The 15,649-nt window shown below is 31.7% G+C and overlaps 1 pseudogene; it reads left to right on the forward strand.

Annotated features, from left to right (window-relative positions):
- Nucleotides 2,808–14,360, forward strand: LOC109359837 (annotated as a pseudogene).

Below are 15,649 nucleotides of genomic sequence, written 5' to 3' on the forward strand. Positions count from 1 at the left end.
ACAATAAAAACAAGGATTCATTCTTCAAAAGAAAGCATGGCTATCACATTTACCTTTTCCCTGTTTATTCCAAAATAACCTACACCATACTTTTGAGTCTTTTTTTTGGTATGATTTTGAGTCTAATTTGAATGGTAAAAATGGGGACTATTTGTTTTTTGGTTTAACCAAAGGTATCCCTTCATAAGATGGTAAGAAAATAATTCATACCGGTATGTGTAATTATCCCTCCTAACAAGTGTCATTCCTATAAATCAAGCATTTGACATTTTTATCTGTAAGACTCGGATAGCAACTAAGAGGAGGGTGAATTAGTTGTTTAAAAACTACGACAGATTTTTCTGCAAAATTCAAGAGTTAATAGCAGCGGAAAAGTTATGCAAAAAATAAGAAGTAAATTTAAGGAGTTAAGGGAGAAGAGAGTACACAGAGATTTTATATTGGTTCACCTTCTTGTCCACCGAAGGCTACGTCCAGTACTTTTACAACACAAGAGATTTCTTCACTAGATATTAAGAGTAGCAATTACAATTTCTAACCCCGAGATTTCCTTGTACCTTACTCACTCTCTAATACATATATCACTCTTTTGAAAACACCCTTTTCAAGTGACTTTATCCCCTTTCTTATCACACCCTTGTGAATGAAAGTAATTCAATATTTTGAATGAAGAAAACGTTTACAAAGACAAGGATTTCCTTTACAAGATTTGAAACTATAAACTCTTGCATTCCAATAACTCTTTGTATACTTTAGTACTAATTCTCAGAATGTTTCAATGACTTTGAAACAACACTTAAGGCAACTTCAGAAAATATATTATGAATGTTAAGAACAAGTTGTGAGAAGTGCAGAGCAAGTATTTCAGAAAAGTTTAGATTGTGTATGTGAGTTATATGTTGTGAATTATGAGTTTCCATGCCTTTATATAGACTTTCCAATCAGTCATATCACCTCTACGAAAAGGTAGGAATTGATTGGAATGAAACCATTACGTTTAGGTTGAAAGTTGTGTAGTTTGAATCTGAAAACTGGTGCAACAGCTCTCAGTAATCGATTACCCAACCATTCTGTCAAACTGAGTAATTGATTTTCACAAGCTGTAATCAATTACTCATATATTGTAATCGATTGCCCAATTTTTCTGTCTAATAGAGTAATTGTTTATCGTGTTGTATAATCGGTTACTCAAAAGGTGTAATCGATTAACCTGGACAATTTTTGTTGGATAACTTGTTTCTCACTCATGTAACATGTTACTTAGTTCTAGTAACCTGTTACTTAGTCATAGTAACTTGTTACTTAGTCACAGTAACCTGTTACTTAGATCTAGTAACCTGTTACATAGTATTTTGAAAATTGTTTTCATTTATACTTGTGTTTATCAATTTGCTTCTAGAATACTTTTCAACATTACTACTAATTGTATATTTAGAGTATAAGGATAGAAGTACCTAAAGACTTAGATTCTAAATTCTTGAAGCTTTGTCTTTATTGTCTTCATAAGTATTCTTCCTTTTCTTCTTTTATGTGATGTTGGTGTCTTCATCAAAATCGTGCCAAGGTCAGGAGCAAGATCTTCTTCACAATTTTCCTTTTTTTGATGATGACAAATCAATATCTTCTTGACAATATAGTTTTCTAAGAGTAGCATACTTTGCGATATTCTTGACTTGTCTTGAGTATGTTCCCCTTTTGATTTGGAGTTATATACCTGCAATAATTTTAAACAGAAAATACACTCTCCCAACTTTTCTCTCCCTTTTGACTTCATCAAAAAAGAAAAGCCAAGAGTCCAGCATAATATATATATATATATAGCATACAATATGTATATAGCAAATATAAAAGTAATCATAAAGGTAACTTAGCATAGTAGTAATTTGTCCACAATCATTCAACATTACAAACAGAGTTCCTAGACAACAAATGTTCTAAGACTCAGGCTCAATGTTATCGTCATCAAGGTCCATGCTATTGATCTTATAAGAAAGACGTTGAAGCTCGAATTGGACATGTTTATTTTGAGCATCAAGAGTATCCATTCGATTTGAGATGTAGCCTCGAAGAGAGAATAACTCATCCATAATCATTTGATTGGTAGGCATGGGAAAAGATGAAGAAGACTCACCATGAAACTCAGAATGTTGATGTTCAAGAGGGTTAGTAGAGATATTTGCATTTAGATCAGCAGGTGCAGCCTGTCTATCACTTTGATGCTTATAGAGTCTATAAATGGGATCTCGAAAGAAACTCATTTTGTGGATCACATCCACATCGATCTTACTATCGCATGTATCAAGTGTGACTTTGGATTCACCAGCAGTGGATACACCAAAATGCTCAAGTATGTTGGTTATGAAGATTGCATAAGGCAAAGGGTTGTGAGTATCTCGAACATAACACATATGTCTCATTATTATGTTAACCCAATTGATTGAAATATTATGCTTAAGAGCATACATCAATTGCAGTTCCATGTCATTGATTTGAGAATGATTTGAATAATTTGGAAGAATGACATAGCTTGAAAAGTAATGAAGCAAACGATCTTCGAGATTGAGATTTCCTACAACAAGGATATCTCTACTCTTTACAGTTTCACCTAAAGTCAGTTGATTGCGCATTTCTATTTCCCTTTTAGAGAATCTACACATAGAGTAGTAGAACCCTTTTCTATCATAATCATCTCATTCGCATGCAAGACCAAAATCTTTTATGATATCTTAGGAAGGTATGTTACAGCATATTGAACTGAATGTCTTCACATCTAAGACAAATTCTTTTCTTTTCACATAAGATGTTCGATGATTATTCCTAAAGTTCAAGATGCAGTAAAATACTTTAACAAGTTCTGGATAATAGGCATTTGATTTCTCACAAAAATAAAAAATATCTTGTTTCCTTAGAAGAGTAGGGAAATGAAAATCTTCAAACTCAAAGTTACTGATATTACCATACTTAGGAGCAAAGATGGAGCGTCCAAGAAAATGCTTTGAGAAAAAATTGCATTGTTCATCATTTGCGAGAAGATGAAGCTCCTTACTTCCTATGAGACACATTGATATGTTGCTTCTTAAATCTTGATGATGAAGCCATTGATTGAGTTTTTGGAAAAGTTAGGTTTTGAGGTTTGAGAGATTTGGGTATTTTTTTTATTAAGGCCACTAAACACGAAATCTGTGGAATATAAGTGTTTAGAATTGAAAATGTGATATGAAACGAGTCAAAAATCACAAAAATCGGATCAAAAATGAAGATTTTAGAGAAAATCTAGGGTAGACACGAAAATGAGGATTTGAGGAGGAGGAAGAAGTGTTTGAAAAATGAGGAGGGAAACTTAAATACTGGTCAGAGTCATTGATAACTTAAATTGAATAATCGGTTACTCAACAAAAAATATTGCCAGATTTCAAACACACATCTTAGGTACTCTATTACACAGGAGGATAATCGGTTATTGAAGATTCCTGCTATTTGTTGTAATTGGTTACTCTCCAGATTAATCGGTTACTGAACCCAGAATTTCTAATTTCCAGGCATACTGATACCTGGTAATCGGTTACGAATCATATGTAATCGATTACATACCCAAGAATTTGAAATTTTTGAATAGAATTAAGCAATTTTAAGTACAAGTAAGCATAATATAAGTACAATGAAGCAAACATATAATCATGAATAAACATTCAAGAGAAGTATGCTTCATCAAGTATGCCTAATCCACCTCTAATTTTATATAAAGGTTATTTTGCCTAAGGTTTAGTGAATATATCTGCTAGTTGGTCATGAGTATCAACAAATTCTACAAATACGTCTTTCGTTTGGATATGGTCCCTAAGAAAGTGATGTCTTATATCTATGTGTTTGGTTCTAGAATGCATTACTGGATTCTTTGTGAGATTTATAACACTCATATTATCACATTTTAGGGGAAAGCATCCTAAATCTAAGCCATATTCTCGTAATTATTGTTTAAGCCACAACACTTGGGTACAACAACTACCTATTGCTATGTATTATGTCTCAGTAATACTTAGGACAACACAAGCTTGTTTCTTGCATGACCATGAGACCAGTGCATTTCCTAATATATGACAAATATCACTTGTACGTTTTCTCTCAGTTTTGCATCCAGCAAAATATGAATCTGAATATCCAACCAAATCACATATACTTCCTTTTGGATACTATAATCCTATATTAGTTGTGCCTTTTAGATATTTAATGATTCTTTTGACAGCAACTAAATGTGACTCTTTTAGTTTTGATTGATACCGAGAACACAAACAGACACTAAACTTTATATCAGGTCTACTGGTAGTTAAATATAGTAGGAACCATTCATACCTCGATACTTTGATATATCAATGCATTTTCCGGCTTCATTTATATCAATGTATGTACTAGAACACTTAGGAGTGGCAATTGGCTTGTAGTCATCCATTTCAAATCTTTTAAGCAAGTTTCTGCAATATTTAGATTGACTCACAAAAATACCATCCTCGAGTTGTTTGATTTGTAATCCAAGGAAGTAATTTAACTTCCCCGTCATAGACATTTCAAACTCCCCTTGCCTCATTTTTCCAAAATCACTATACAAAATTTCATTACTAGAACCAAAAATAATATCATCTACATATATTTGAACGAGAAGAGTATGATGATTTATTTTCTTCATAAGGAGTGTAGTGTCGAACTTTCCTTTCGTAAAACCTTTTTCAAGTAGAAAGTTTGTTAGACGATTGTACAAAGCACGAGGAGCTTGCTTTAAGCCATAGAGAGCTTTCTTTAGTTTATACACATGAGATAGATGTTTGTAGTTTTCAAAACCTGGAGGTTGTTCAACAAACACTTCTTCTTGTATATAACCATTTAGAAAAGCACTTTTTTCATCCATTTGATATAACTGAAAATTTAAAGAGCAAGCATATGCAAGTAACAACCGAATAGCTTCAAGTCTAGCAACAGGACTGAAGGTTTCATCAAAATCTATTCATTCTTCCTTATTGTATCCTTGTGCTACCAGTCTAGCTTTATTTCTAACAATAATTCTATTTTCATATGATTTATTACGGAATATCCAACGAGATCCTATAACATGCCTATTATCTTGTCTAGGAACAAGTTCCCAAACTTTATTTCTCTCAAACTGGTTCAACTCTTCCTGCATAGCAAGAATCCAGTGTTCATCCTCGATTTCATCATCAATCTTGGAAGGTTCTATTTGAGAAACGAAAGCCATGTTTAAATAAGCATCATTTAGCTTTAAGCGAGTAGCGACACCCTTACTTATGTCACCAATGATGTTGTTAATAGGATGGTCTCGATGAGTTCTCCATTCTTTGGGTAAATCAGAATGAGTATGCTCTTCTTGAGAAGATAGAGTATCAACCATTTCCAAATTCTAAATATTGGTTGTTGTATTGGTAAAACAATCCTCTTTTAAAGGGGAACTTGGCAAGTCCTCTTCATCAAGAGTTAACTCATCCTTTATTATAGGATTGGTTTCATTAAAAGACACATGAACAGATTCTTCCATGACTAGAGTTCTTTTATTGATAATTATGTAAGCTTTACTCGTAAGAGAGTAGCCTAGGAAGAGCCCTTCATCAACTTTTGCATCAAACTTGCCTAAGTTATCTTTACCATTATTTAAAACAAAACATTTACAGCCAAATACATGCAAATGAGAAATGTTTGGTTTTCTACCTTTAAAGAGTTCATAGGGGTTTTTCTTGAGAATTTGTCTTATAAGAACACTATGTGAAACATAACATGTCGTACTAACTGCATCAACCCAAAAGTATTTTGGGAGATTAGTTTCGTTCAACATTGTATGAGCAAGTTCTTCTAAGGACCGGTTCTTTATCTATACTACATCATTTTGTTGTGGTGTTCTAGGAGCAGAAAAATTGTGATTGATACCCAAATCATCAAACAATTCTTCAAAAGAAGTATTTTGAAATTCTCCCCCATGATCACTTCTTATAGCAGCGATTTTCAGATATTTTTCATTTTGAACTCTTTTAGCATATTTGCTAAAGGCGTTGAATGCCTCATTCTTATGAACTAAGAATAGAGTCCAAGTATATCTTGAATAATCGTCTACTATAATAAGAGCATAGTAGTTACCACCATAACTTTTGGTCCTTGAGGGGCCAAATAAGTCTATGTGTATTAACTACAATGGTCTATCGGAAGAAACCATATGCTTAGGTTTGAAATAGATTTTTGTTTGTTTACCCATTTGACAAGCACTACATAGTTTGTCTTTAACAAACTTAATTTTGGGTAAACCAACAACGAAATCTTTCTTAATTAGTTTATTCAAATGATCCATATGAATATGAGCAATTCTCCTATGCCAAAGCCATGCATCATTATTATTATTAGTAACTAAACATTTTATTGGTAAAGAAGAATCTATGTCAATCATATATATATTATTTATCCTCTTACCAATTAGTTTAGAGTTATTAGAACCTTACTTTCTATGATGCATTTATCAGGGTAGAACGCCACATGAAATCCTTTGTTGCATAGTTGACTTATGCTTAACAAGTTGTGCTTGAGTCCTTCGATATATAATACTCCTTCTATAGTTGTTGAATGTGGTTTACCGATTCTACCAACTCCAAGTATTTTTCCTTTCTTTTTATCACCATATGTGACATAGCCTTTGTCCCTTAGAGTGAGGATAGAGAACTTATCTTTGTCGCCCGTCATGAGCTTTGAACAGTGGTTGTCCAAGTACCATAGATTACAGACGGCTCTCAAATTTTCCTCTTCATCATCAGAGTGGTGAGATGCCATTAGTGAGAGATGTGATTGTTCTTCATTTTCTGGTTAAGAGGCAGAACTGGTATCATTGTCTTCCCAAGCTATGTAGGCTCTTCGTCCAGTTCTCATTTCATTCTTGCCTTTGAAGGCATTCTTTTTCAGATTGGGATAGTCCATCTTCATATGACCAGGCTTACCACATTCAAAACATGTCAAGTTTTGGTTTTAAGTGGAGGCGTGATTGTTCTTGGTAAATTTCTTCATGTGTCCACTTTTAGCGTCTTTGTTCCTTTTAAGGAACTTACTGAACTTCTTTGCAAAAAGACTCATGTTTTCCATCTTTTCCTTTTCTGATTCATCTCCTCATGAATCATATCTATTTGTCTTTGATTTTAGAGAGATATCCTTCTTCTTCGTTTCTTGCTCTTCATGTTAGTCAAGTTGGCTGAGTTCCAATTCATGTTCTCGCAATTTACCAAATAGAGCAGTCAAAGACATTTTTTATAAACTTATCTTTTCAGAAATGGCTGTTACTTTTGGTTGTCATGTTTTGGTGAGTGATCTTAGAACTTTTAAGTTCAAGTCTTCGTATTCTTGGGAGAGAGTGTTGAGTCTCGACCTTTTGACTTCCCCAATTTCTTCGTGTGTAGTTTCTAGAGTATCCCACATTTCTTTAGCAGATTTGCAGTTGGATACTCTAAAGAATTCGTCAATGCCAAGTGTTGAAGTGAGGATGTTTTTTGTTTTAAGATTGTATTGTAATTTCTTTTTGTCTTCATCATTCCATGAATATTTCGGCTTCACTTTCCTCACATTATTGACAAATGTGAAGGGTTCATAGGGTCCTTCCTCAATTGCGTTCCAAATGTCGAGATCTTGAGATTCTATAAATATTCTCATTATGATCATCCAGAAGTCGTAGCATTCTCTAACAGAGCTTGGAGGGCGATTGATGTTGGAACCTTCTCCTATAAATGATCTTGCGTCTATCTTAAAAATGGGATCCGTTTTGAGAATAATTTACTCAAAAAAGCTGTGGTGCCAATTGTAAGACTGAGATGGCAACTAAGAGGGAGGGGGTAACTTAGCTGTTTAAAAACTATGACAGGTTTTTCTGCAAAATTCAAGAGTTAATAGCAGTTGAAAAGTTAAGCAGAAAATATCAATTAAATTTAAGGAGTTAAGGGAGAAGAGAGTACACAGGGATTTTATACTGGTTCACCTTCTTATCCACTGAAGGTTACGTCAAGTACTCTTGCAGCACAAGAGATTTCTTCACTAGATATTAAGAGTAGCAATTACAATTTCTAACCCCGAGATTTCCTTGTACCTTACTCACTCTCTAATACCTATATCATTCTTTGGAAAACACCCTTTTCAAATGACTTTATCCCATTTCTTATCACACCCTTGTGAATGAAAGTAATTCAATATTTTGAATGAAGAAAACGTTAACAAATACAAGGATTTCCTTTACAAGATTTGAAACTATAAACTCTTGCAATCCAATAACTCTTTGTATACTTTAGTACTAATTCTCAGAAGGATTGAATGACTTTGAAACAACACTTAAGGCAACTTCAGAAAATATATTATGAATGTTAAGAACAAGTTGTGAGAAGTGTAGAGCAAGTATTTCAGAAAAGTTTAGATTGTGTATGTGAGTTATATGTTATGAATTATGAGTTTCAATGCCTTTATATAGACTTTCCAATCAGCCATATCACCTCTACGAAAAGGTAGGAATTGATTGGAATGAAACCATTACGTTTGGGTTGAAAGTTGTGTAGTTTGAATCTGAAAACTGGTGCAACGGCTCTCAGTAATCGATTACTCAAATATTTTGTCTAACTGAGTAATTGATTTTCACAGGCTGTAATCAATTACTCACGGGTTGTAATCGATTATCCAGTTGTTCTGTCCAACAGAGTAATTGTTTACCGTGTTGTGTAATCGGTTATTCAAAAGGTGTAATTGATTACCCTGGTCATTTTTTGTTGGATAACTTGTTTCTCACTCATATAGTATGTTACTTAGTTCTGGTAACATGTTACTTAGTCACAGTAACCTGTTACTTAGTCACAGTAATATGTTACTTAGATCTAGTAACATGTTACATAGTATTTTGAAAATTGTTTTTATTTATACTTGTGTTTATCAATTTTCTTTTAAAATACTTTAGAGCATTAGTACTAATTGTATATTTAGAGTATAAGGATAAAAGTACCTAAAGACTTAGATTCTAAATTCTTAAAGTTTTGTCTTCATCGTTTTCATAAGTATTCTTCATTTTCTTCTTTTATGTGATGTTGGTGCATTCATCAAAACCGTGTCAAGGTGACGAGCATGATGTTCTTTACATTATCTATATGGGGAAGCCTTAAACAACTAGATCAAAATCTTGTTGATTTACTAGTTGTTTTGAAAGAACGGAAAATAAGCAACCAAGATCCAGATATAGAGGTAATTCTTATGAATTGTCTCATTTTCTCACTATCATAGTGGCAGAACAAATGGAATCACAGTTTTCAATGGGTCATTTCAGCAGCAAGAAAATGGAAGGAGTTAAAGGAATTTGAATAAAGTGGAATGCCTTGGAGGGATATTACTGGCAGAGAGACAGGTTCAAGGGCAGCAGAAAAGAAAGCGAAATCAATGGGCAACACGGTAAATTTCTTAATCTATTATGAACTTGGAAATTTTATATTTTATATTTCGCATTTTATATTTTACATTTTATATCTTCTTATAAATCTTTCTTTTTACTTCATCTTATATATTAATGAGTGAACTAAAGCATGCATCAGATCATAAACTAGAAACATTCCATCGGAATCACATTATATATCATTTTTCTAAAGTAAGGTTTTATTTTAAATTTCTTACTTAATGCGTTCAGGGCACTAGTAAATATTCCCTTCATTTATATATCATAATGTTAATTAATTTTTTACTTTAACATTTATGATTTAACTATTATTCTATACATGTTGAAAATTTTGTGAGCAGATTTATTAGAGAATATAACATTTCTCAAAGAAATTTTCATTCACTTTTCTCTTGTGACATTGTTTTAGATCATCATGGTAAAGGAAAGAAAACGACATTGCTATTCTATTTTGTGTGCCTTTTTGTCTGCCAAACATTCTGTATTTTCTCTTTCTCTCTCTAAGCAAAAATAAAAATAAAATTGAAAATTTCTTTTGGGGTGGTGAACAGTTGATTATGTTGGAAAAGTTGCTTAGACAAGAGATCAAATTAAGAGATAAAGCTGAAAGGAAACTTCAATTTTTAAAGAAGAAGCTTGAATCTATCAACACACCATCCATGTCAGTGCAATCTGTGCATTCTGATTCTTCGGAGAATGTGAAAATTATAGTGGTCATTCTTAATTAGTTCAATTTCAATACATCCTGAAGAAAACGAAGAAAATTATCATATAAAAAATCTAGCTTTGCCTGAAAATGCAGTGCACAATCAAGATGTTTCAGAACATTGTGTTTCTCATATTACTGATAATTCCAGTTGCAACTCCAAGGATTTGAAGAATGATGAAAGCTGGTATTAAATTTGAACATGTGAGTACCTATTAGATGGATACTTTTCAAATAAAATAAAGAGAAAACAATATATACACCAACATTGTATATGAGTTTTATACACTACTATTACATTATGATGATGCATTGAGTGTGTATAAATCTTTATACTAACATTACATAAATATTATATACTAAAATAAAATCCAAAATAAGTTAGTGCGTGGAGTGAGCAAGTTAAAACCAATTAGGAATGGAACAAATTAGAGTAAGCAAGCTGGTAGAATTAGAGAAATTAAATTATGTTTATATTTATGTATGACTATAATATGTAAAAACGAACAAAGCATCACATTTGAAACTTTTTTAAAAATGCTTCTTTTTCTTAAAATAAAAATTTCTTTTATAATTTAAGTTAGTTATTCTAACAAGCTTAGACTATAAAAGTGTTAGATATATTTTATTAATATAGCATTATCTTATCTGTATTTAACTAGTTTTGTTTAATTTGTTAGTTATCATTTGATCATAATTATCTTATCATTTGTATGAATTTTTGCCTACATAATAAATTATATGGACTAACGAATATTTGAGTTTGACTACTCTTTATCACCGTAAACGTCTACATGATATAAGAGTGGTTTTATCCTTCTTGACATGTCCTATCACTATTTCATTGTCGAGTTCCCGAAAATTCGGAACTTCAATTGGTCACACTCCTTATGTTGTGTCACATTCTTGTTAGGGTATATTATTATGTTTTAACATAACAATTCCAAATTTCATGTAATAGTCATCCTAATAAACAAATATCAATAGTTTGATCAATCATTATCATTCTAAATCGTATATGTTGGATACTAGCAGGTCAGAACACAACTAGAAGGGGTGGGTTGAATAGGTGTAGCGGTTACTTTCTCCGCTTTTCCGATATATTGCGCAGAACTGAAAACTACTACACTTAATCGATTAAGCTTGGTTATATTCGATTAACCAGTGCTTGGAATTAATCGATTATGTTTGTGGATAATCAATTATCCTTGTGCATAATCAATTATCCTGAATCTTACACTTCTTGATTTTATTGTTTCTTGCACAAAAGTTACCAATTACCAATCTTTATACCATCAATTGATTAATGAAGTTACATAATGATAAAGATACAAATTATAACAGACAACTCAGAATTAATCAATTAACAAAAAAGTAAAGATCAAAAGTAAAGGAGATAAGGGATAAAAAATTGTTCACAAGGAATTTTTATCTTGGTTTGTTTGCGGTTCACTACAAACTACATCCAAGCCTCCATTTCTAATCTTGAGAGATTTTTCTTCACTGTTGAAATTGTGTTTGTTTATATGCACACTTCCAATTACAATAAAAACTAAGGTACTTCTTTCTTGGCACATATGAGCTCAACAACCTTGGTTTGACCTATCTAACTCGCCTACTAGGATCTCCTATCCTTTCTCGATTCGGCTCCAACCTAGGTATCGCTCGAACCAAGACCTCCTAGTCTCTTGTGAAGATTATCAAGATCTCTCTTCAGGTGAAACTACTAATCAAGAGATCAACTTCCTTGTTTGTCACTGTTTTTATGAGTTTTCTTGAGTACTTAATATTCTGATACAACAATTGAACTCAATCTAAACTCTAAGCGGAAAAATCCACCACAAGAACCTAATCTAAATGAAATTTAATGCAAGGGGTTCTCGTAAAAATGATTTGCACTTTTTTCAGAAAAAGATTTTTCTCACTTCCCTCTAAAAGAAATCATGAAACCTATGCAAGAATGCAATGCATTGAAAAACCTAGAGATACATGCAATAATAGGAATATCTAAGCCCTATTCAGAATGTTCTCACTGTATAAGCTCTATTAATGCAATTTCTCACTCTAATGCAATGTATGAAAATGTATGTTCAAAATTATTTTCGATTTATGCAACTTATGTCATATGGGCTAGAATTACAGTCTTTATAGAAACCACACTGATGTTGTCATTAATCGATTATATTGTGTCTTAATCGATTAACGAGCTTGTTAAAAATTGATTTTTTGTTATGTCTTAATCGATTAACCAATGACTTAATTGATTAACGCACCATAGGTTTCAGATTGGTTAGCTACTGTAATTTGATAATCGATTATCTTGTATGAACAGTTGTTTTTTGGTGAATGGTAAACTACCTATATGAAATGTGATCATGTAGTACATGCTTTTCAAATATATTATACATTTAAAGCACAAAACAATGTATGTATATGCAGGAGCTTACTTATCATATGATTTCTAGATGTTATGTCTCAATTTTAGTCTAGTTCAATTTAAGTTCTTGTGAGACTCTCGCCTAGATTTACCTAACCTAGACTTGATCTAAGGCAATCATCTTAAGACTTGTAGTAAAGTAAAATTATGAAGCCCTAAGTCTATAAATATCATCCTTGAGTTTTCGGCTTGTTATTTGTTGCAAGATCTTCAATCTTTCTTGTATGTCCATCGTCTTCATCAAAACCAAGGTCAACTTCAAATATGCAAGTCTTGACTCTTTGCACTTTTAGTATACACCAAATTACTTTCTTTTGTTTATTTATATATGTGGTAATCTTCACATGGACTATCATTCTAGTAATGCATATTTTTATACCATTGATGAATTATATTGATAGTTATTTTTTCCCATTGACGATCATTTCAATAGTGATTATACAATTATGTTCTATTCTTACTAACGTGCATTTTGATGATGCTTTTTTCTCCAATTGAATAATTATGTCAGTAATGACGTCTTTTTCTATCGACAATCATTTCAATAGTGATTATACCAATGGTTTCTCTTCTCATATCGACGATCATTCAATATTAATTACATATACAGATTTTATAGTTCACAACATTTTTCAACGAATTTTATGAAACCCATATAATTATTTGATTATTTTTATTTTGAAATGAATTATTTATAACAAGTTTAAAATTTACTTAGCTTTAGCGTGAGGAGTCTTTTAGATATTTTTGATTGATATGCATTATCTTATAAGAGATTTAGTTATATTTAGTTATCTTGTTTTTGATTATTTAGATCGTTATTATATTATCATATGTAACGATTTTTGTCTATATAATAAATTATTTGGATTAACTCATATTTGAGTTAGAAAACTCTTTATCATTTTAAACTTCTATAGAAAATATATAGTCTTTAAAAATTTATTGGCTGGTATCAGTACTTAAATGTCAACAAAAAATTGATCTTAATAAGTGCATAAATGATGACATGTTTAACAACATTGATGGTATATTGCTTATTAATTGTTGAGATAACCAGTTGTAATAAAATTAATTATCTACCGTCTAATAATAAAATCAAAATTTTGAAACATTTATAAACGTAAAAGAATTTGAGGACGAAAATTAAAATAGAGTCAACTTTCATAAAAGAAAAAATCATAATTAAGCCACTATCATTTTTAAACTCTTATAATCTTAACTCGCTATATAAACTCGTTTGCTTGCTCCCTTAAGAGAGACGTGAGAAGTAGTTTATGTCTATCAATTGTATTTGTTTGTGATAGCTGTCAATTTTGGAATTTGGAATTATGTTTCAAGCATTCAAATTTAAGTTCAAAATCACAAAGGATGAAGAAGTGCATGTAAAATCCATGGCATTAGTTCCCGTGAATGTGACAATAACATCATGAAGCTCTGGATTCATTGTGGCATGCAACAGAAAGGCTTCAAGATTCAGTGGGAACAAGACAAAAAATTGACGTCGACTCAACTTAAGCTGTCACAGTGAGATACTAATAAATAATAATGCTACATTTTCTATACTAATGTATGATAATTAAGATTATTTACTTAGTATTACAATTGGCGAGAACGGCATAAATTTTGAGGCCCTTAATAAAAATAAGGGTAGCTGAGTGGTAAAGTTCTTGTGAATTATGGTTTCACTTACCACAGAATGCATGTGAGGTAGGGATGTCCTGTCAGTTTTGGCTTCAACTTTGGGCGTCCATTTGTTTTGTCCATATCCTTTTGTTGTGCTTTTCTTCATACACTTTTGATGAGTTATAATGTGGTAACCACTTGATTCATGTGACTTCTATCTACATTTCATAGTTATGCATATGGTTTTCAAGAAGAATAGTAACAATGGAACCTTATGAACTCTGTTGTTTAGCAAATTCAATCGGTTTCATTTGTTGGGCCAATTTGATTCTCCAGCCATTTTTTGAAAATATATATTAAGTTCTTTGATACTATTTTTTTCTATCCACAATATTTGATAATAACAAAACAAATCCTTGTTAAAAGATTGTTAATAAATGAATTAGGTTATCTTAAAATCAAACAGATTTGTTAAGATTGATTAGGGTGTTATTATTCTAAAATCAAATCTAAAGGTGATATTCAAACATATTTATTTAGATTTTTTTTATTAGAGTTTGTTAGTGTAGAAAAAAAAATCTATAATACACTTTATATAGTTGGGAGACTTTAAATATACTTAAATATACATAATACATATTAAAGATAATGAACACTATCACCATATATAGCCAAAATCTTTCATGTCAAATAATGAAGAAGATATACAAAACTATAATGGAAGGGTTCCTTAATGTATTCATTGAGAATATGGTGAATGAACTTTGTGTTATCCTTCATCATGTATCCATCAACTCCATGTCATTTATCATTGTATACAAATCCATGTTCATAATAGAACATGTAGGTTCTTTTAGCCTTCAAATTGGGGTTTCTCCAATAGGATGAAGCGAATGTCGATCCTTGTATGTAACTCCATTGTAGTCCACCCTTAGCCTTAGTTTTTCCTCTAATAGGATGAAGAGAATGAACTCTTATGTTGTGGTTTATGTTATTGTTTTGTTGTCTACAATTGGGGATCATAACCCCTTATTTATAAGAAGTGTGTACCCTTCTATGAAGCGAATTTAGGTCCTTGTATGCAACTCCATTGTAGATCACTCTTAGCCTTAGTTTTCTCTAATAGGATGAAAAGAATGAACTCTCATCTTGTGGTTTATGTTATTGTTTTTTTGTCTACAATTGGGGATCATAGCCCCTTATTTATGTGAAGAAGATCTTGCTCCTAACCTTGGCACAGTTTTGATGAAGACACCAACATCACCAAAAAGAAGAAAAGGAAGATGACTTATGAAGACAAATGAAGATAAAGCTTCAAGACATTAGATTAAGTCTTTGTAAGTACTTCTATCCTAAACTCTTAAGTATATACAAGTATAAATTGCTCAAACTATTTTTTAGAAAATGTGAGACACTTTTAAAAGACTTA

This window comes from Lupinus angustifolius, chromosome LG11 (genome assembly GCF_001865875.1).
Source record: "Lupinus angustifolius cultivar Tanjil chromosome LG11, LupAngTanjil_v1.0, whole genome shotgun sequence".
Taxonomy (NCBI): domain Eukaryota; kingdom Viridiplantae; phylum Streptophyta; class Magnoliopsida; order Fabales; family Fabaceae; genus Lupinus; species Lupinus angustifolius.